Source organism: Watersipora subatra, chromosome 8, assembly GCF_963576615.1.
Source record: "Watersipora subatra chromosome 8, tzWatSuba1.1, whole genome shotgun sequence".
Classification (NCBI taxonomy): Eukaryota; Metazoa; Bryozoa; class Gymnolaemata; order Cheilostomatida; family Watersiporidae; genus Watersipora; species Watersipora subatra.
The window spans coordinates 57,556,125-57,576,011 of record NC_088715.1 but is presented as its reverse complement, the minus strand read 5'-3'; the positions used below and the strand labels follow the sequence as shown (position 1 = coordinate 57,576,011).

General features: G+C 49.2%; 4 non-coding genes and 2 pseudogenes across 4 annotated transcripts; all 6 read right to left on the bottom strand.

Moving 5' to 3' along the window:
* Positions 1-1,604: 1,604 nt before the first annotated feature.
* LOC137402909 (U2 spliceosomal RNA) lies at positions 1,605-1,796 on the bottom strand. The gene has a single exon (XR_010979525.1). It is a non-coding gene; the product is annotated as a U2 spliceosomal RNA (small nuclear RNA).
* A 1,290-nt stretch (positions 1,797-3,086) lies between these two features.
* Positions 3,087-3,278, bottom strand: LOC137402911 (U2 spliceosomal RNA). The gene has a single exon (XR_010979527.1). It is a non-coding gene; the product is annotated as a U2 spliceosomal RNA (small nuclear RNA).
* A 1,290-nt stretch (positions 3,279-4,568) lies between these two features.
* On the bottom strand, positions 4,569-4,760 carry LOC137402910 (U2 spliceosomal RNA). The gene has a single exon (XR_010979526.1). It is a non-coding gene; the product is annotated as a U2 spliceosomal RNA (small nuclear RNA).
* Positions 4,761-6,052: 1,292 nt separating this feature from the next.
* On the bottom strand, positions 6,053-6,241 carry LOC137402918 (U2 spliceosomal RNA). Its single transcript, XR_010979533.1, has one exon. It is a non-coding gene; the product is annotated as a U2 spliceosomal RNA (small nuclear RNA).
* Positions 6,242-12,879: 6,638 nt separating this feature from the next.
* On the bottom strand, positions 12,880-13,061 carry LOC137402915 (U2 spliceosomal RNA; annotated as a pseudogene).
* Positions 13,062-19,641: 6,580 nt separating this feature from the next.
* On the bottom strand, positions 19,642-19,818 carry LOC137402977 (U2 spliceosomal RNA; annotated as a pseudogene).
* Positions 19,819-19,887: the final 69 nt, after the last annotated feature.

Genomic DNA, 19,887 nt, shown 5'->3' with positions numbered 1-19,887 from the left:
AAGTCAGTTCCCACTGCTTGAAACTTTGAAAAAAACTCTTTCTGGCTTTTGAAAACTTTAGCTATAAAAGCTGTAAAAATCTTCATCTTAGCTTTCGCATGAGGGTACAAGAAGCAAAAATTAACGAATTTTGTTGGTTAAGAATAAAAAGTGTGTCGAGTGGCGTTTGCAAAAAGGAAATGTTTAGGCAAGAAGTTGGTGCCACAGGACTACAAGCTTTTAACAAAGTTGAAAGACAGCTGAGCTGTGCAGTTCAATGTGCTTGATTATTGTGTGTATGATGTTTAATGTGTCGTATTTAACATATATATATTTAAAGTTATGCAACAAGTGGGCTGAAATTTCCACCTGAGCAGTTTAGTGAAACTGCTAAAGAAAGAAGGGACAAGCGATATTATTGTGAGGTGCTATAACTCTGAGCCCTAGAAAGGTAAAAACTGGTTTATCAACGCAAACTAACCAAGACAATGTGTACTGTACTTGCTGTAGTCTAAAAGCTTGAGATTAGTTGCGCAGCAGTGGTTATTAGTGTTTAGTAAGTTCTATTATCAAACAAACGGTTTAGAAGAAAAGCTTCTGGCAGCCTCCCGTGAGGACTAGGAAGACTGTCTTATATAAAGCACAAAATAAACTGAAAAGTTAAAGTGCTGGTCGATCACCTAGCTAGGCCTATTAGCTATTTATAACTAAATGTGCTTCTCCTAGCAAGTTACGTAATAACGCTTCTAATCTCGTCGTAGGTAGTACCGAAGCTATTCTTAGCGGCCTTTCTCTTTCGAAGTCGTCTCCCTCTCTTCGTTAAGCTCATACGCGTAGATGTACTTGAAAGTCTTCTTTATTCGCGCGCTAGCCTTTTCGTTTCTCCTAGCTAGTTACGTAATAACGCTTCTAATCTCGTCGCGAGTAGAGTAGCGAGGAGGCAATTCGTCTTAGTCTCTATTTCGAAGTCGTCCCCCCTCTCCCCTCCCCACCATTTGTTAAGGCTATTTCTTATATATATATATATATATGTAGATAAAAGTTTTCTTATTCGTAGTTTTCGACTACTAAAGAAGCGCGTAGATAGAACGGGTCGGTTCGAACGAAACCTTTGCGGTCTCTCGTCTGTCCGCTCGCCACCCGCTCACCCCAACACCCAACAACCAACGTCTATAGAAATAAACGTAGGCGAAGGGCTGGCGCCGCGCGAGCGCGTGACCGGGGAAAGAGGGCGAGGGCGGAGGCGGCGACGAAAGTTTCGCAGCGACGGCTGAGCGCTTAGTCGAAACCGAACGCGCGCGAAACGGGCGCTCGATCGCGGCGAACGCTAGTCGGCGCGGCTAACGGGCGTCGAAGAAGCGCCCGCGTCGTCGCCGGCGCCTCGCTTTCACACTTTTCGCCTAGTTAAAATCGGAGCTGTCGCCCTCGCGCTCCGCGTCGTAACTTTCGCGATTTCGGGAAGAATTTACACGCTAAGCGCGTTAATTTAAAGCGCCGCCTCGCGGCAAAAGATTTTTTTCCGGTAGGTGCGTGGGTAGGTAGGTGCGTGAGTAGGTGCGTGGGTAGGTAGGTAGGTAGGCGAGTAGGTAGGTTCAGTTTATCTTTCGTTTCGTGCCTCCCGACGAGGGGAGTGGGCCATGCTCGGAGGTACTGCGATACCGAGACAACCCGTGACGGAGCCGAAGCAAGCTTCCGCGCTCCATCTCGTTCCAAAAATCAGATTAATATCGTAGCGGCGCGATGCGCCGCGAATCAGATATTAAACTGATTAGAACAGATACTACACTTTGATCTTAGCCAATAGGCCGAGAAGCGATAAATTGCCCTGACGGCCGTCCGTCGCTCAGTCGCGGCCGGTTCGCCGCTGAGCGAGTTTCCGCGTTTCGGGCGAGCGAGCCGCTCGAAGAACCGAGAGGCTTCGCCGGGGCCGAAGGCTAGTCGCTTTTTTTCCGGTCCGCCCGTCTCGCCGGAGCGGTCCGGCTTCCCCCGACTAGTTCGGAGTCGGTCTCTCGCTCGTCCCGTTCGGTAACTGGCGCCGAAGCGCCAACTTTTAAACTCCCTTCGGCGTATTTAGAAAACTTTTAGATTCGCCTTTACTCTATTTAGGATATAGATGTAATTTAAGGATTTCGGCAATCGCGCGCGCCGAGTGCGGCCTATTCGCTTCTCCCAGCTAGTTACGTAATAACGCTTCTAATCTCGTCGTAGGTAGTACCGAAGCTATTCTCAGCGGCCTTTCTCTTTCGAAGTCGTCTCCCCCTCTTCGTTAAGCCTATACGCGTAGATGTACTTAAAAGTCTTCTTTATTCGCGCGCTAGCCTTTTCGTTTCTCCTAGCTAGTTACGTACATAACGCTTCTAATCTCGTCGCGGGTAGAGTAGCGAGGAGGCGATTCGTCTTAGTCTTTATTTCGAAGTCGTCCCCCCCTCGCCCTCCCCCTCCCCACCGGTCGTTAAGGCTATTTCTTATATATATATACAAATGTAGATAAAAGATTTCGTTATTCGTAGTTTTCGACTACTAAAGAAGCGCGTAGATAGAACGGGTCGGTTCGTCTCGGGCGATTTCCGCCCCGAACGAAACCTTTGCGGTCTCTCGTCTGTCCGCTCGCCACCCGCTCACCCCAACACCCAACAACCAACGTCTATAGAAATAAACGTAGGCGAAGGGCTGGCGCCGCGCGAGCGCGTGACCGGGGAAAGAGGGCGAGGGCGAAGGCGGCGACGAAAGTTTCGCAGCGACGGCTGAGCGCTTAGTCGAAACCGAACGCGCGCGAAACGGGCGCTCGATCGCGGCGAACGCTAGTCGGCGCGGCTAACGGGCGTCGAAGAAGCGCCCGCGTCGTCGCCGGCGCCTCGCTCTCACGCTTTTCGCCTAGTTAAAATCGGAGCTGTCGCCCTCGCGCTCCGCGTCGTAACTTTCGCGATTTCGGGAAGAATTTACGCGCTAAGCGCGTTAATTTAAAGCGCCGCCTCGCGGCAAAAGATTTTTTTCCGGTAGGTGCGTGGGTAGGTAGGTGCGTGAGTAGGTGCGTGGGTAGGTAGGTAGGTAGGTAGGTAGGCGAGTAGGTAGGTTCAGTTTATCTTTCGTTTCGTGCCTCCCGACGAGGGGAGTGGGCCGTGCTCGGAGGTACTGCGATACCGAGACAACCCGTGACGGAGCCGAAGCAAGCTTCCGCGCTCCATCTCGTTCCAAAAATCAGATTAATATCGTAGCGGCGCGATGCGCCGCGAATCAGATATTAAACTGATTAAAACAGATACTACACTTTGATCTTAGCCAATAGGCCGAGAAGCGATAAATTGCCCTGACGGCCGTCCGTCGCTCAGTCGCGGCCGGTTCGCCGCCGAGCGAGTGTCCGCGTTTCGGGCGAGCGAGCCGCTCGAAGAACCGAGAGGCTTCGCCGGGGCCGAAGGCTAGTCGCTTTTTTTCCGGTCCGACCGTCTCGCCGGAGCGGTCCGGCTTCCCCCGACTAGTTCGGAGTCGGTCTCTCGCTCGTCCCGTTCGGTAACTGGCGCCGAGGCGCCAACTTTTAAACTCCCTTCGGCGTATTTAGAAAACTTTTAGATTCGCCTTTACTCTATTTAGGATATAGATGTAATTTAAGGATTTCGGCAATCGCGCGCGCCGAGTGCGGCCTATTCGCTTCTCCCAGCTAGTTACGTAATAACGCTTCTAATCTCGTCGTAGGTAGTACCGAAGCTATTCTCAGCGGCCTTTCTCTTTCGAAGTCGTCTCCCCCTCTTCGTTAAGCCTATACGCGTAGATGTACTTAAAAGTCTTCTTTATTCGCGCGCTAGCCTTTTCGTTTCTCCTAGCTAGTTACGTACATAACGCTTCTAATCTCGTCGCGGGTAGAGTAGCGAGGAGGCGATTCGTCTTAGTCTTTATTTCGAAGTCGTCCCCCCCTCGCCCTCCCCCTCCCCACCGGTCGTTAAGGCTATTTCTTATATATATATACAAATGTAGATAAAAGTTTTCGTTATTCGTAGTTTTCGACTACTAAAGAAGCGCGTAGATAGAACGGGTCGGTTCGTCTCGGGCGATTTCCGCCCCGAACGAAACCTTTGCGGTCTCTCGTCTGTCCGCTCGCCACCCGCTCACCCCAACACCCAACAACCAACGTCTATAGAAATAAACGTAGGCGAAGGGCTGGCGCCGCGCGAGCGCGTGACCGGGGAAAGAGGGCGAGGGCGAAGGCGGCGACGAAAGTTTCGCAGCGACGGCTGAGCGCTTAGTCGAAACCGAACGCGCGCGAAACGGGCGCTCGATCGCGGCGAACGCTAGTCGGCGCGGCTAACGGGCGTCGAAGAAGCGCCCGCGTCGTCGCCGGCGCCTCGCTCTCACGCTTTTCGCCTAGTTAAAATCGGAGCTGTCGCCCTCGCGCTCCGCGTCGTAACTTTCGCGATTTCGGGAAGAATTTACGCGCTAAGCGCGTTAATTTAAAGCGCCGCCTCGCGGCAAAAGATTTTTTTCCGGTAGGTGCGTGGGTAGGTAGGTGCGTGAGTAGGTGCGTGGGTAGGTAGGTAGGTAGGTAGGTAGGCGAGTAGGTAGGTTCAGTTTATCTTTCGTTTCGTGCCTCCCGACGAGGGGAGTGGGCCGTGCTCGGAGGTACTGCGATACCGAGACAACCCGTGACGGAGCCGAAGCAAGCTTCCGCGCTCCATCTCGTTCCAAAAATCAGATTAATATCGTAGCGGCGCGATGCGCCGCGAATCAGATATTAAACTGATTAAAACAGATACTACACTTTGATCTTAGCCAATAGGCCGAGAAGCGATAAATTGCCCTGACGGCCGTCCGTCGCTCAGTCGCGGCCGGTTCGCCGCCGAGCGAGTGTCCGCGTTTCGGGCGAGCGAGCCGCTCGAAGAACCGAGAGGCTTCGCCGGGGCCGAAGGCTAGTCGCTTTTTTTCCGGTCCGACCGTCTCGCCGGAGCGGTCCGGCTTCCCCCGACTAGTTCGGAGTCGGTCTCTCGCTCGTCCCGTTCGGTAACTGGCGCCGAGGCGCCAACTTTTAAACTCCCTTCGGCGTATTTAGAAAACTTTTAGATTCGCCTTTACTCTATTTAGGATATAGATGTAATTTAAGGATTTCGGCAATCGCGCGCGCCGAGTGCGGCCTATTCGCTTCTCCCAGCTAGTTACGTAATAACGCTTCTAATCTCGTCGTAGGTAGTACCGAAGCTATTCTCAGCGGCCTTTCTCTTTCGAAGTCGTCTCCCCCTCTTCGTTAAGCCTATACGCGTAGATGTACTTAAAAGTCTTCTTTATTCGCGCGCTAGCCTTTTCGTTTCTCCTAGCTAGTTACGTACATAACGCTTCTAATCTCGTCGCGGGTAGAGTAGCGAGGAGGCGATTCGTCTTAGTCTTTATTTCGAAGTCGTCCCCCTCTCGCCTTCCCCCTCCCCACCGTTCGTTAAGGCTATTTCTTATATATATATACAAATGTAGATAAAAGTTTTCGTTATTCGTAGTTTTCGACTACTAAAGAAGCGCGTAGATAGAACGGGTCGGTTCGTCTCGGGCGATTTCCGCCCCGAACGAAACCTTTGCGGTCTCTCGTCTGTCCGCTCGCCACCCGCTCACCCCAACACCCAACAACCAACGTCTATAGAAATAAACGTAGGCGAAGGGCTGGCGCCGCGCGAGCGCGTGACCGGGGAAAGAGGGCGAGGGCGGAGGCGGCGACGAAAGTTTCGCAGCGACGGCTGAGCGCTTAGTCGAAACCGAACGCGCGCGAAACGGGCGCTCGATCGCGGCGAACGCTAGTCGGCGCGGCTAACGGGCGTCGAAGAAGCACCCGCGTCGTCGCCGGCGCCTCGCTTTCACGCTTTTCGCCTAGTTAAAATCGGAGCTGTCGCCCTCGCCCTCGCGCTCCGCGTCGTAACTTTCGCGATTTCGGGAAGAATTTACGCGCTAAGCGCGTTAATTTAAAGCGCCGCCTCGCGGCAAAAGATTTTTTTCCGGTAGGTGCGTGGGTAGGTAGGTGCGTGAGTAGGTGCGTGGGTAGGTAGGTAGGTAGGTAGGCGAGTAGGTAGGTTCAGTTTATCTTTCATTTCGTGCCTCCCGACGAGGGGAGTGGGCCGTGCTCGGAGGTACTGCGATACCGAGACAACCCGTGACGGAGCCGAAGCAAGCTTCCGCGCTCCATCTCGTACCAAAAATCAGATTAATATCGTAGCGGCGCGATGCGCCGCGAATCAGATATTAAACTGATTAGAACAGATACTCCTGTTTGAAGAGTGAAAATTAATCTAGTTTGTCAGCAAAAAGGACCGAATGGTCTAAAACTACTCATACATCAGAAAAGAGGTGAAAAGAATATACTTGTGTTTTAATTGTTCACTCTTCAAACCCCCTCCGCCGAAGCAGAGGGGTTTCAGAGAGAAAGGTTCGAAGACGTTGCCTGTTGAACCTTCCTCTCTCGGACAGACTACACCAACACGCAACCTCGCCTGCCCGTAAAAAAATAACCAAGAAAACAAAAAGAACTTTGCAAATATAGAGGGAAACTTGTGCCTCGCGGTCTGTAGTAAAGTTGACCTCACAAAATTTAACAAAAAGGCAAAAAGGATGAGGGTAATCGGCAGAGAAAGTTGAGTCTTTTTCAGCCTTCATTGCTGCATTACTCTTGCCACTTGCTCGCGATCTCTGGCGAGATCTATCAATCTTTCTGGGAGGTTTTCTCTCCGCCTCTTCAAAATGTGGTCCGTGAGGGCTTCCAGCTTTACCAGCCTTTCTTCCCCACTCCTCCGAAAAAGGATGTCATTCCTGCACTGCCACAGGATTCCATATACCTCTGCCACTGCAGAAAAAATGTGCGTTTTAGCACAAAAAATTGGGGCTTTGGCAACTATGCCGGTGCAAAAAAATAGCTCACTTTCCCCTGTTTCAGCGTCGAGTGAACCAGCGAAATGTGACAGTTTGTCCCGCAAAAAGGCCAGTCTGGGACATCTGCAAAAAAGATGAATGACCGTCTCGAGCTCTCTCCTGCAAAACTGACACTCTGTCCTTATTCCTGGGATTTTGTACTTTTGCACAAAATCCCCGGTTTTCAGGCCTCCCATCGCCAGCCTCCACATGAAGCATTTTGCTTTGGTCCCCACCTGTGAGCTACACCAAACCTCAAAAATTCCTCTTCTTTCTGTTTCTTTTATGGACAAACCCGTGAGTTTTAGTTGGAGAAGGGGGTGTTCCCCTTTGAACCATATATAAACTTGGCGAACTGAGGGGATTAATGGGATCACCTCCAACATTTTCAGCTTCACCTTTTCTATCAGCTCCTGTAAGGTTCTGTAGGCTCCGGACAATTCGGCATTGTGTGCTTCAGAAACTTTGTATATGATAGGAGACAGTGGTCTGCCTTGAAGGCCAAAAAAAAATCTGAAAAGCCCAGATCTCTGGTGGGAAAAAGATTCACTCGAGGGTCTCAAAAAATTATGGGTCAAGAAAAAAGCGTGACACTTGGCCTGAATACTTTCCAGGCCAAGTCCTCCTAGTTCTTTGGGCGTGCCTACTCGCGATCTCGCGACGGCCTCCCTGCCACCATTCCATAAAAAGGAAAAAATTTGTCTTTCGATAGATTGGAAAAAAGGGTTGCTAGGAAGAAAAACTGAACAGGTATGATAAAGAAGGGGAAAAATGGTAGTATTCGCAAGAAGTACTTTCCCTGGGAGTGACAGGTTAAGGCGAGAAAGTTTCTCGATTTTCCCTGCCACTTTTGTGTTCATGACACTTTCGTTTGCTCTTAGTGATTCCTTGTAGTGCCCGCTAGTAAAAAGAACACCGTAAACCCTAAGGCAGCTCACCAAATGCTCCATGTGTTCACTGCGAAACAGGGAAAGTATCGAAGTTTTCCCCATGTTAAGCGTGCTGCCTGTGGCCTCCCTCACTTTCTCAAAAAAATCAAAAACTTTGGTCACATCCCCTTTGTCCCTGCAAAAAAAAAGGAGGTCGTCCGCGTATGCGGAGACTTTCAACATAGTGTGGTTTGGTAGGGGGATACCCTCCATTCCTCCCTGGCGAAAATAATTTAGAAAAGTTTGGGCGTACAAAATGTAAAGAGAGGGGGAAAGCGGACAGCCTTGTCGCACTCCTCTTTCGATCCTTACCGGCTCTGAAAGAATGCCATTTATCTGTATTTTAGTGGAAATGTTGGAATAAAGAATTTTGATGAGTTCCACTATGCCGTCTCGAAAGCCCATTTTTCGCATGGATTTAAAAAGGAAATCATGGTCCACCATATCAAAAGCCTTCTTTTGGTCAAGGGATACAAGATAGCCCGACACTCTCCGTTCTTGGCTGTACTGGACGCAGTCCCGGACAAGCACCAGCCCATCTTGCATCGACCTCCCCTTCACTCCACAGAGCTGCTCTGGGCTCACCACCCGCTGGAGTGCATCCGTCAAAAAAATTTCATTGATGTATTTTGAAAAGAGTTTTAGGTCACTATTCAAAAGTGAGATTGGCCTTTGGTTTGCCATGTCTAGAATGTCGCCAGCCTTTTTAATTAAGACTGTAGTCGCTTCCCTCATAGACTGTGGCAAAACTCCTGTTGTTCTGATATCTCGAAAAACATCCAAAAGGTCTTCACAGAGTTCGGAAAAAAAGGTCTTGTAAAACTCTGCCGGCAGGCCGTCTGGTCCAGGGGACCTGTTGGTTCGAGTGTTTCTCAAAACCTTCTCAAGGTCTTCTTGGTGAAATGAAATTTCTTCTGGGCCATAGAGGGTCCCTTCGGGTGGTGTCGTTTCCCGTAAAATGAAATCTTGTAAAAGGGGGTCGTTGTCTTTCTTTGTGTGCAGTCGCTGGTAGAACCCCTGGAAGGCTCGTGACACCTCCAGAGGCCCCTCAACGACTGTCCCCAAATGCTCCCTCACCCTTTCCACCGCATTCTTCCCCCTGCGCTCTCTGATTCTGGAAAAAAAGAAACTTGTGCACTTTTCATCGAAAAGTTCAGCGTCGACCCTGGCCCTAATCGCCAGGCCTCTCGCCTTGCTCTCGCTCAAAAACACCAACTCCCCTCTAATTTCCGAACCTCTCCCTTGGTCGGCGGCAGGCTCTAGATTTTCTAGTTCTTCCCTGAGCGTATGCTCCCTCTCCCTTTCTATTCGCCTCCTCCGGCTGCAGAACTTGATGGTTTCGTGTTTGACACGCCGTTTGAGCTCATCCCACCACTCACTCACTGTCGGGAAAGCAAGCTTAAGTGTGCGCGTATCAGTGATAAGTTTGGTGATGATCTCTTTGTAATTTTCACACTCGAGAACAGAAGTGTTCAGCCTCCGAGGGGGTCTTGTCCCTCCAGGGATGGGGGAAGAGTCGGGTGTTTCAATAAAAAATTCTACTACAGAGTGGTCAGAAAAGGGAAAAAGGGTGATATTGCAGCTGTCCACCAGCGCAGGATTTGCATAGACCCTGTCTAGTCTACTAGCCTGTTCACCATTTCGGTTGGACCAAGTGAAGGATTTTTTGTTGGGGTTTAGTTTTCTCCAGATGTCGACCATACCGACGCTCTCACATAAATTCTGTAGGGGATGGGCGCCCACCTCGCACTGGGAGAAAGGGGAGTGGTTTCGGGTGTCCAACTCTCGCGATTCGACGCAGTTGAAGTCACCCGCTAGTATAATGTGAAAACTGGAATCGAGAAGCTCCGGGACAACCTGCTCAAAAAAGGACTTGCGCCTGTGCGGCTCATTGGGGGCATACAAGTTTACTAAACGGAACTTATGTCCGCTCAGGTTGATGTCGACAACGCAGTACCTCCCCTCACTGTCTGACCGGCGAGCCAGGGTGGTGAAATTTAGTCCTGGTCTAAAAAGAAAACCGCATCCAGCGGACCTGTTGGAAAAAAAACTGAAAAAGGAGGGGCCATCCCACTCTGAAATGTTTCTACAGTGGGTTTCTTGTAGAAAAAAAATATCTGCTTTGATTCTGCGTAATTCCGAAACAACTAGGTTTCGTTTCGCATACTTAGCTACTCCATTCACATTGACTGTGACGCAGTGTAGTTGTGGTGTATCCATTGTTGGGGAGGAAAAGGTCCGTAAGAAAGGCAGGGATTGGGTAAAGAAAAGTGGGCGGGGGATGGGGAGGAGGAAAAGAAAAATAAATGACAAAAAAAGGGGTGGGAAGTGAAAAAAAAGGGAAGAAAAAAAAGGGCAACCCATGAAAATAAAAAAGGCAAGGGGTCGGAGAGAGGACAAGAAGAGAAGGGAGTTACATTCAGTCCTTCCTCCCCCTCTTAGCCACTCCTCCTCTCTTCGGGTGGTAAGATCCTAAAGTGGACCTCCACGAGTCAGATGTGGAAAAGGAAGGTCTGCTATTACTGGGGTCGAGAGAAATGTCTTCGTCTGTTAGCGAATCGCTTGAGGAGTCAAAAAGGTCTTGTGAGCCTTGTTCTCCTCTGTCTTCTTTAGTGTCAACCACCAGAGGTTCTTCAGATGATTCGGTCACGGTTTCATCGATGCACATGCTTTCGGTCTTAACCTGTTCCTCTTGGCTGGCAGCGGTTGGTTGGCTCTCGGAGTCCTTGGTGGGCTGTTTTTCTGGTTCTTTTGAAGACGATGCTGACCATTTTTTTGAAAATTGCACTTTAAGTGCCCAAGAGCTGGGACAACGGGCAAAGGTATGTCCGTCTTCACCGCAAACCGTACAAATTAGGGCGCTGGTGCACTCGGCTCTTTCGTGCCCGAGCTGTTGGCATCGGAAACATTTTTTTGTTGTGCAATTCTTTACCTCATGTGTTAAAGAGTTGCATCTATGGCAAGCCTTTTGTTGGCCCCTGTATGTGACCCTGAAACCTGCTTTACCAAAATTTATTGAACCGGGAATTCTAATACCCTCTTTTGGAGTGATGACTATCTGTCTCACTCCATTTTCTATGGTGGGGTACTCTTTAAAAAAAAGTCTCCGCCCCTTTTTGACTTCGCCATATTTTTTAAAAATGACGCATAAAGCTGAATCAGCTACCAAACTATGGCCCTCGCCGTGGCTCGGGCTTATTGTTATCAGAATGTCAGAATTTAGTTCAGATTTAATATTCCAACTTTTAGGAGCTTTTTCGAGAAAGTCTCTCAATGCTTTTTCACTTAAGAAAGTGATTTCTTTACCCTTGGGCAAGGGTACTACGGATCTAATATCCGAAATAACCGTAAACTTTTTAATTTCTGAGAAAAAAGTTTTGAGTTCATCAGAAACTCCTTCTTGAATGGTGGCTGTCAGGCACACCATTGTTCCCAATTAGGTTTTTGCAAAAGGTGAGATTTAAGCAAAAAAGAAAGTTAGCCGAAACAAGTGCCAAAGTGAAAAAAAAGGCCAAAAGTTGAAAAAAAGAAAAGAAAAGTAGATACCTGGCCTGCCGCACTAGTAAGAGTGGGCAGGCTGGTGAGCCGAGCAGAAATTCCAGGTGCAAGTCAGTTCCGTGAGAGGTTGGTGGTCCAAATCCGTTTCTAGTTGTAATCGTCTCCTCCAAGAAGCAGTCTTGAAGAAGAAGTGTCCAGAGGTGTCCTGTCCAGAGAGTAAGGTGTACTTCAACGTGATCAGCGTTCCGTCTTTATCTTTGCCAATAGGCCGAGAAGCGATAAATTGCCCGGACGGCCGTCCGTCGCTCAGTCGCGGCCGATTCGCCGCCGAGCGAGTGTCCGCGTTTCGGGCGAACGAGCCGCTCGAAGAAACCGAGAGGCCTCGCCGGGGCCGAAGACTAGTCGCTTTTTTTCCGGTCCGCCCGTCTCGCCGAAGCGGTCCGGCCTACCTCGACTAGTTCGGAGTCGGTCTCTCGCTCGTCCCGTTCGGTAACTGGCGCGAAAGCGCCAACTTTTAAACTCCCATCAGCGTATTTGAAAAAAGTGTTAGGTTCGCCTTTAGTCTATTTAGGGTATAGATGTAATTAAAGGATTTCGGCATTCGCCGAGAGTGACCTATTCGCTTCTCCTAGCTAGTTACGTAATAACGCTTCTAATCTCGTCGTAGGTAGTACCGAAGCTATTCTTAGCGGCCTTTCTCTTTCGAAGTCGTCTCCCTCTCTTCGTTAAGCTTATACGCGTAGATGTACTTGAAAGTCTTCTTTATTCGCGCGCTAGCCTTTTCGTTTCTCCTAGCTAGTTACGTACATAACGCTTCTAATCTCGTCGCGGGTAGAGTAGCGAGGAGGCTATTCGTCTTAGTCTTTATTTCGAAGTCGTCCCCCCTCGCCCTCCCCCTCCCCACCGTTCGTTAAGGCTATTTCTTATATATATATATATATATATATATATATAAATATCTGTAGATAAAAGTTTTCATTATTCGTAGTTTTCGACTACTAAAGACGTGCGTAGATAGAACGGGTCGGTTCGTCTCGGGCGATTTCCGCCCCGAACGAAACCTTTGCGGTCTCTCGTCTGTCCGCTCGCCACCCGCTCACCCCGAACACCCCGAACACCCCGAACACCCCGAACACCCCAACACCCAACACCCAACGTCTATAGAAATATAAACGTAGGCGAAAGGCTGGCGTGACCGGGGAAAGAAGGCGAGGGCGGAAGAGCGGCGGCGACGAAAGTTTCGGAGCGACGGCTGAGCGCTTAGTCGAAAGCGAACGCGCGCGAAACGGGCGCTCGGTCGCGGCGAGCGCTAGTCGGCGCGGCTAACGGACGTCGACGAGGCGCCCGCGTCGTCGCCGGCGCCTCGCTTTCACGCTTTTCGCCGAGTTAAAACCGGAGCGGTCGCCCTCGCGCTCCGCGTCGTTTTTTTCGCGATTTCGGGAAGAGTTTACGCGCTAAGCGCGTTAATTTAAAGCGCCGCCCCGCGGCCAAAAATTTTTTTCCGGTAGGTGGGTAGGTAGGTAGGTAGGTAGGTAGGTAGGTAGGCGGGTAGGTAGGCTAATAGGTAGGTTCAGTTTATCTTTCGTTTCGTGCCTCCCGACGAGGGGAGTGGGCCGTGCTCGGAGGTACTGCGATACCGAGACAACCCGTGACGGAGCCGAAGCAAGCTTCCGCGCTCCATCTCGTTCCAAAAATCAGATTAATATCGTAGCGGCGCGATGCGCCGCGAATCAGATATTAAACTGATTAGAACAGATACTCCTGTTTGAAGAGTGAAAAAGTAATCTAAAAAAATAGAATCCTACTAAACTAATCTATTATCAAAACGGTGTCCTAATCTAAACTAAGTCTCAAAACGGGTTTTTTAAAATTAATTTTAAACGTTCACTCTTCAAACCCCTTTCGCCGAAGCGACAGGGTTTCAGAGAGGAAGACCCACCGGCTCATGTGAATTTCACACCGGCCGAACCTTCCTCTCTCGGACAGACTACACCCACACGCAACCTCGCCTGCCCGTCGTGTTTTTAATGAAAAACTCTTATTAAGCGAGACATACCTTTCTGCTACTTCCGTCATTGGCACGTGACTTAGGCAGCCTTCTCCTTGCCTATCTCCTCTTCTCCTACGTTGTCTGGCAGTTCTTCTCTTCTTCTTCTCAAGGCGAACGCGGTGACTGATGCCAGCCTGTCCACGTTCGCCTCTCTCCCCTGAAACAGAAAATCATTTCTACACTGCCACAACAGTCCGTACACCTCCGCCACCGCTGAGAAGATGCCAACTGTCACGTGCCAACTTTCGGCTCTCTCCACCACTCCGGTGCAAAGAAAGACTTCCTCTTCTCCTATGTCTGCTTCTAAACTTGCCGCGAAGTGCTTCAGGTCTTTTCGTATAAATTCGAGTCTCTTGCATCTGCAGAATATATGAAAGTCGGTCTCGAGCTCTTTACCGCAGAAAGTACAAAGGGTTTTCATCCCGGGTATGTTGTACTTTTTAACGAAGCTTCCTGTCTTCAGGCCGCCCATCGCCATCCTCCACATAAAACACTTAGCTTTGCTCCCTATCGCCGCGTTCTTCCATACTCCGAATATTTTCCGTCTTTTCTCTTCTGTCGGGTCATTCAACCCTGTTACCTTCAAACTCAATAGCGGTGCGCTTCCCTGTAACCATTCGTAGATCTGCTTAACCGACGGCATGAAAGGCCCCAGTTCGGCGAGTTTCTTTTTAACTTTGAGTAGGATCGATTGTAGCCTTTTGTAGGCCCCTGAGAGCTGGAAACTATGGGCGTCTGAAACCTTGTATGAGTCGTGGTATAAGAGGCGGGCCTGGAAGCCGAAAAAGAATCTAAAAAGTCCTGCGCGTTGGTGTGAAAATTCTTTTTTCGTGGGTCTTAGCAGATTGTGCTTTAAGTATAGTGCTTCGCATTTTTGTCTGGTTTTTTCTAGTCCTAATCCTCCGCTCTCTTTCGGCGCGCTTACTTTTGTTCGTGAGACCGCCTCCCTACCGTTTTTCCACAGAAATGAGAAAATTTGTTTTTCGATCGTCTTGAAGAAAGCTTCACTCGGCAGGAAGACTGACCCTACGTGGTATATCAGCGGCGCGATAGTCGTGTTTACGAGTAAAACCTTTCCCGGCAGAGAAAGGTTTAGTCTTTCGAGTTTTTCCACTTTTTCTTTCATGTTCTTTATCATTCCGTCTTCGTTGATCTTTACTACCTCGTTGTAATTCCTTGTGGCGAACAGAGCCCCGCAAATTTTAAGAGTGTCCACGGCGTAGTCGATGTTTTCGTTGCCGCCCAGTGGGAGAATCTTTGTCTTTCCTTTATTCAAATCGCTTCCTGTCGCTGTTGTTACCCGCTGAAAAAACCTGAAAACTTCGTCTGTATCTTTCTTGTCTCTACAGAATAAAAGAAGGTCGTCCGCATAAGCTGAGGCTTTTAGTACCGTGCTGTTTGGCAGGATGATTCCTTTCAACCCCCCCTTGAGGAAGCGGTTGATAAAGGTCTGTGCGTAAATGATGTAGAGGGAGGGAGAGAGCGGGCAACCCTGTCGAACTCCTCTCTCTATGTATACAGGGTCGGAAAGGAACCCGTTGACTTGTATTCTTGTTTTTATTCCCGTGTACAAGGTCGAAATCATGGACACCACGTTTTCTCTTATTCCCATCTTTCGCATGGTTTTGAATAAAAAGGCGCGATTCACTTTGTCAAATGCCTTCCTTTGGTCTAGCGATACTAGATAGCCGGGCGTGTTTCTACTCTGGCTGTACTGTATACAGTCTCGGATCAGTGTTAGTCCATCCTGGATCGATCTTCCTTTCACCCCGCATAGCTGCTCCGGGCTGATCACTTTATCTAGTATGTCCGAAAGGAAGAAGTCATTTATGTACTTGGCAAATATTTTTATGTCGTTGTTGAGGAGGGAAATCGGTCTCTGATTGGCTACATCCAGCGAGTCTCCGGCTTTTTGTATCAAAATCGTCGTTGCTTCTCTCGCTGATTCGGGTAGTACACCTTTGTTCGCTATTTCGTTGAAAACTTCCAGAACGTCGTCAGCTAGTTCGGCACTAAACGTCTTGTAAAATTCGGCTGGTATTCCGTCTGGGCCAGGCGATTTGTTGTTTTTCGTGTTTGACAAGACTTTTTTCAAATTTTCTTCATTAAAGGTTATTTCTTCCGGGCCCAGGAGGGGTGTCTCCGGTGTAGCGCTTATCTTTTCCGTCAGTAGATCTTGTAATTCGTCTTGCCCTTCGTATCTCGCGTACAAGCTCTGATAGTATTTACGAAACGTCTCCAAAATTTCCTGATTTTTTTCCACTACTTGCCCCTTATGATTTCTTATTTTAGTGACCGCATTTTTAGTTCGCCGTTCCTTTATTCGGGTGAAAAAGTACTGCGTACACTTTTCGTCCAGCAGTTCTCGGTCTACTCTCGCTCTTATCGCTAGTCCCCTCGCTTTCTTTTCGCTCATGGATTTAAGCTCATATTTTATGTCCGCTATTCTTTGCGAGTGGTGGTTTCGCGTCTCCTGGTTAAGAGACCTTAGCTCTTCTTGTAGCTCTTCCTCTTTCCTTCGTTCTTCCTTGTTCTTTTCACAACAAAACTTTATAGTTTCTTTCTTTACACGAGCTTTGAAGTCGTCCCACCACTCGCCTCTGGTCTCGAACAGATCTTTTAAGGTGCGGGTGTTCTTAATGAGCTCCCCGATAGCTTCACGGTATTTTTCGGTCTCTAACACTGAAGTGTTCATCTTCCAAGTTGGTCTCGCTCCTTGAACCTCGCGAGGGCAATCGGGCAGCTCGACCTCTAGTTTGACCAGAGCGTGATCGGAGAAGGGGAAATAGTCGACACTGTAAGTCGTCTCGTACGAGCTGTTCAGGTAGACTCGGTCGAGTCTGCTGGCTTGGCTACCGTTTTTATTTGTCCACGTATACATTTTTTTTGTAGGGTTGTTAAAACGCCATATGTCGGTGATGCCCGCGTTCTTGCATAGTTCCTTCAAGGCTGTCACTCCCATTTCGCACCTCGATAGATTCGAGTGATTGAGCGTGTCTAAGGCGCGCGATTCTACGCAGTTGAAGTCGCCTGCTAAAATGATGGGGTGGTCGGTGTCAAAAAGTTCTGCCACTTCCTGTTCAAAAAAATCTTTCCGTCGATGAGGTTCGTTCGGTGCGTAGATGTTGATTAATCTTACCGGCCTCTTCCGTATATCTATGTCGATAACGCAAAAGTGTCCTTCTTCATCGGTTCGCTGCAATATGATCCGTGCTTCCTGTTGTTTTCCCACTAAAAATCCACATCCGGCCGATCTATTTGAGCCGTAGCTGAGTATAGTTCGGCCTTCCCATTCCGGTATTGAGTGACAGTGCGTTTCCTGCACGAAAATTACATCAAATTTCTCTTTTCTCAGCTCATTTAAAACATGCGCTCTTTTGTTTCTCTCCGCCATGCCGTTGACGTTTATGGTTGCCAAGTTTAGTTTTTTATCCATTATGTCGTTGTTTAGAATTTTCTCTTCTTCTTAGACTTATTTCCTTTGTCGCGGTTGCTAGTTTTAAACTTCTTCGTTCTCTCTGTCACAGCGCTTTTCCTAAAAGTTTGCCTGGGGTCGGTTCCTGGTTGTTTGTCTATATCTTCACTATCGGTAGTGAGTTCGCTCGAGTCTGAATTTTCAATTTCCGATAAAGTAACTTGACTTCTTTCCAGGTCAATGACTAGTTGGCGGCTGGAATCGTTTTGGCTTCTTTCTTCGACTGGCGTCGGCGTGCTCTCCATCTTTATATCTTCCTCGGTGTGCTCTTCTGCATTGTCCGTACCGATGTCTAAACTCTCCGGTTGTTGTTCGATGATCGTAGCCTTCGACCAGCTTTTATCTAAACGCACTTTATTTGCCCACGACGTTGGGCATCTGGCGTAACCGTGCCCCTCTTCTTTGCAAATTGTACAAACTAATTTACTGTTGCAGTCCGCTTTTTCATGACCGATTTGTTGGCACCGGAAGCAAATCTTAACCGTACACTGTTTTACTTCGTGGGAAGTGGATTGGCATCGATGGCACGTTTTTTGTTGTCCACGATAGGCGAGTCTAAAACCTGTTCTCCCAAAATTTACCATTCCCGGTATTTTTGCATCCTCCTTCGGTACAATCACAAATTGTCTTACTCCGTTTTCGATGTTAGGAAAATCCTTGAAGTACAGTCTCCTTCCTTTCTTAACGTCGCCGTATTTCGTCAAAAACGTCCACAGCGTGGAATCTGCTATTAAGCAATGGCCTTCGCCGTAACTCGGGCTGGTCGTGATGAGAATTTCTCAAGAAACTTCTGACTTGACGTTCCAATCTTCTGGCGCATTCGCGATGAAATTTCTTAGGTCTTTTTCCGTTTGGAATGTTATTTCGACTCCTTTCGGCAGTCGAATAACGGCCTTGATTGTTTCAAGTTCTGTGATCTTCTTTAGTTCGTGGAAGAAAGCCTTTATGTCTTCCGCATACCCTGACTGTATGGTTGCCGTCAAGCAAACCATGGTGGGGTGAGGGTGAAAATAACTTAAAAGCTACTTTCTAAGAAGTGACAAGGTGGAGAAAGCAAAGGTAAAAAGAGTAGCGGAGGCGGGGAAGAGGCGTAAGTTAGGTAAAAGGAGTGCGAAAGGGAGGATTTAAGTGGGGTGTAAGTGTAAGAGTGTAGGAAAAGGGCGCGAGATGTAGTAGGAAAGAGTGAAGTTAAGAAAAGGAAAAGAGGCTAAGAAGAGTTGTGAAAGCGAGAGTGAAGAGGAGGCGAGAGGGGTGAAGAGTGATAAATACCTGGCCTGCCTCACTACAAGCGAGTGGGCAGGCTGGCGTGCCGAGCTGTATCCAAAATCTGAGTCTGTGCCTTTAGTCGTGAAACTTTTCCGGTCTGTGTCCAAATCGAGCTTTGTCTCCCCTGGTGAAGAGTCTCGGTAGCAGCAGCAGCAGCTCCTCTAGCTCTGTACTTGTCCAAGAGTATCCTGTATTGCTCCAAGTGGTGTAGTCCAGTGGTAAGCGCGTAGAAATCTTAGCCAATAGGCCGAAAAGCGATAAATTGCCCGGACGGCCGTCCGTCGCTCAGTCGCGGCCGATTCGCCGCCGAGCGAGTGTCCGCGTTTCGGGCGAACGAGCCGCACGAAGAAACCGAGAGGCCTCGCCGGGGCCGAAGACTAGTCGCTTTTTTTCCGGTCCGCCCGTCTCGCCGAAGCGGTCCGGCCTACCTCGACTAGTTCGGAGTCGGTCTCTCGCTCGTCCCGTTCGGTAACTGGCGCGAAAGCGCCAACTTTTAAACTCCCATCAGCGTACTTGAAAAAAGTGTTAGGTTCGCCTTTAGTCTATTTAGGGTATAGATGTAATTAAAGGATTTCGGCATTCGCCGAGAGTGACCTATTCGCTTCTCCTAGCTAGTTACGTAATAACGCTTCTAATCTCGTCGTAGGTAGTACCGAAGCTATTCTTAGCGGCCTTTCTCTTTCGAAGTCGTCTCCCTCTCTTCGTTAAGCTTATACGCGTAGATGTACTTGAAAGTCTTCTTTATTCGCGCGCTAGCCTTTTCGTTTCTCCTAGCTAGTTACGTACATAACGCTTCTAATCTCGTCGCGGGTAGAGTAGCGAGGAGGCTATTCGTCTTAGTCTTTATTTCGAAGTCGTCCCCCCTCGCCCTCCCCCTCCCCACCGTTCGTTAAGGCTATTTCTTATATATATATATATATATATATATAAATATCTGTAGATAAAAGTTTTCATTATTCGTAGTTTTCGACTACTAAAGACGTGCGTAGATAGAACGGGTCGGTTCGTCTCGGGCGATTTCCGCCCCGAACGAAACCTTTGCGGTCTCTCGTCTGTCCGCTCGCCATCCGCTCACCCCGAACACCCCGAACACCCCGAACACCCCGAACACCCCAACACCCAACACCCAACGTCTATAGAAATATAAACGTAGGCGAAAGGCTGGCGTGACCGGGGAAAGAAGGCGAGGGCGGAAGAGCGGCGGCGACGAAAGTTTCGGAGCGACGGCTGAGCGCTTAGTCGAAAGCGAACGCGCGCGAAACGGGCGCTCGGTCGCGGCGAGCGCTAGTCGGCGCGGCTAACGGACGTCGACGAGGCGCCCGCGTCGTCGCCGGCGCCTCGCTTTCACGCTTTTCGCCGAGTTAAAACCGGAGCGGTCGCCCTCGCGCTCCGCGTCGTTTTTTTCGCGATTTCGGGAAGAATTTACGCGCTAAGCGCGTTAATTTAAAGCGCCGCCCCGCGGCCAAAAATTTTTTTCCGGTAGGTGGGTAGGTAGGTAGGTAGGTAGGTAGGTAGGCGGGTAGGTAGGCTAATAGGTAGGTTCAGTTTATCTTTCGTTTCGTGCCTCCCGACGAGGGGAGTGGGCCGTGCTCGGAGGTACTGCGATACCGAGACAACCCGTGACGGAGCCGAAGCAAGCTTCCGCGCTCCATCTCGTTCCAAAAATCAGATTAATATCGTAGCGGCGCGATGCGCCGCGAATCAGATATTAAACTGATTAGAACAGATACTCCTGTTTTATGACATGGAGTGGGGCTGACCTCGACGATATTGGCTTTTCGCCAAGGTCAGCCCCCCAAGGGTTGTCAACCCCTGGAATT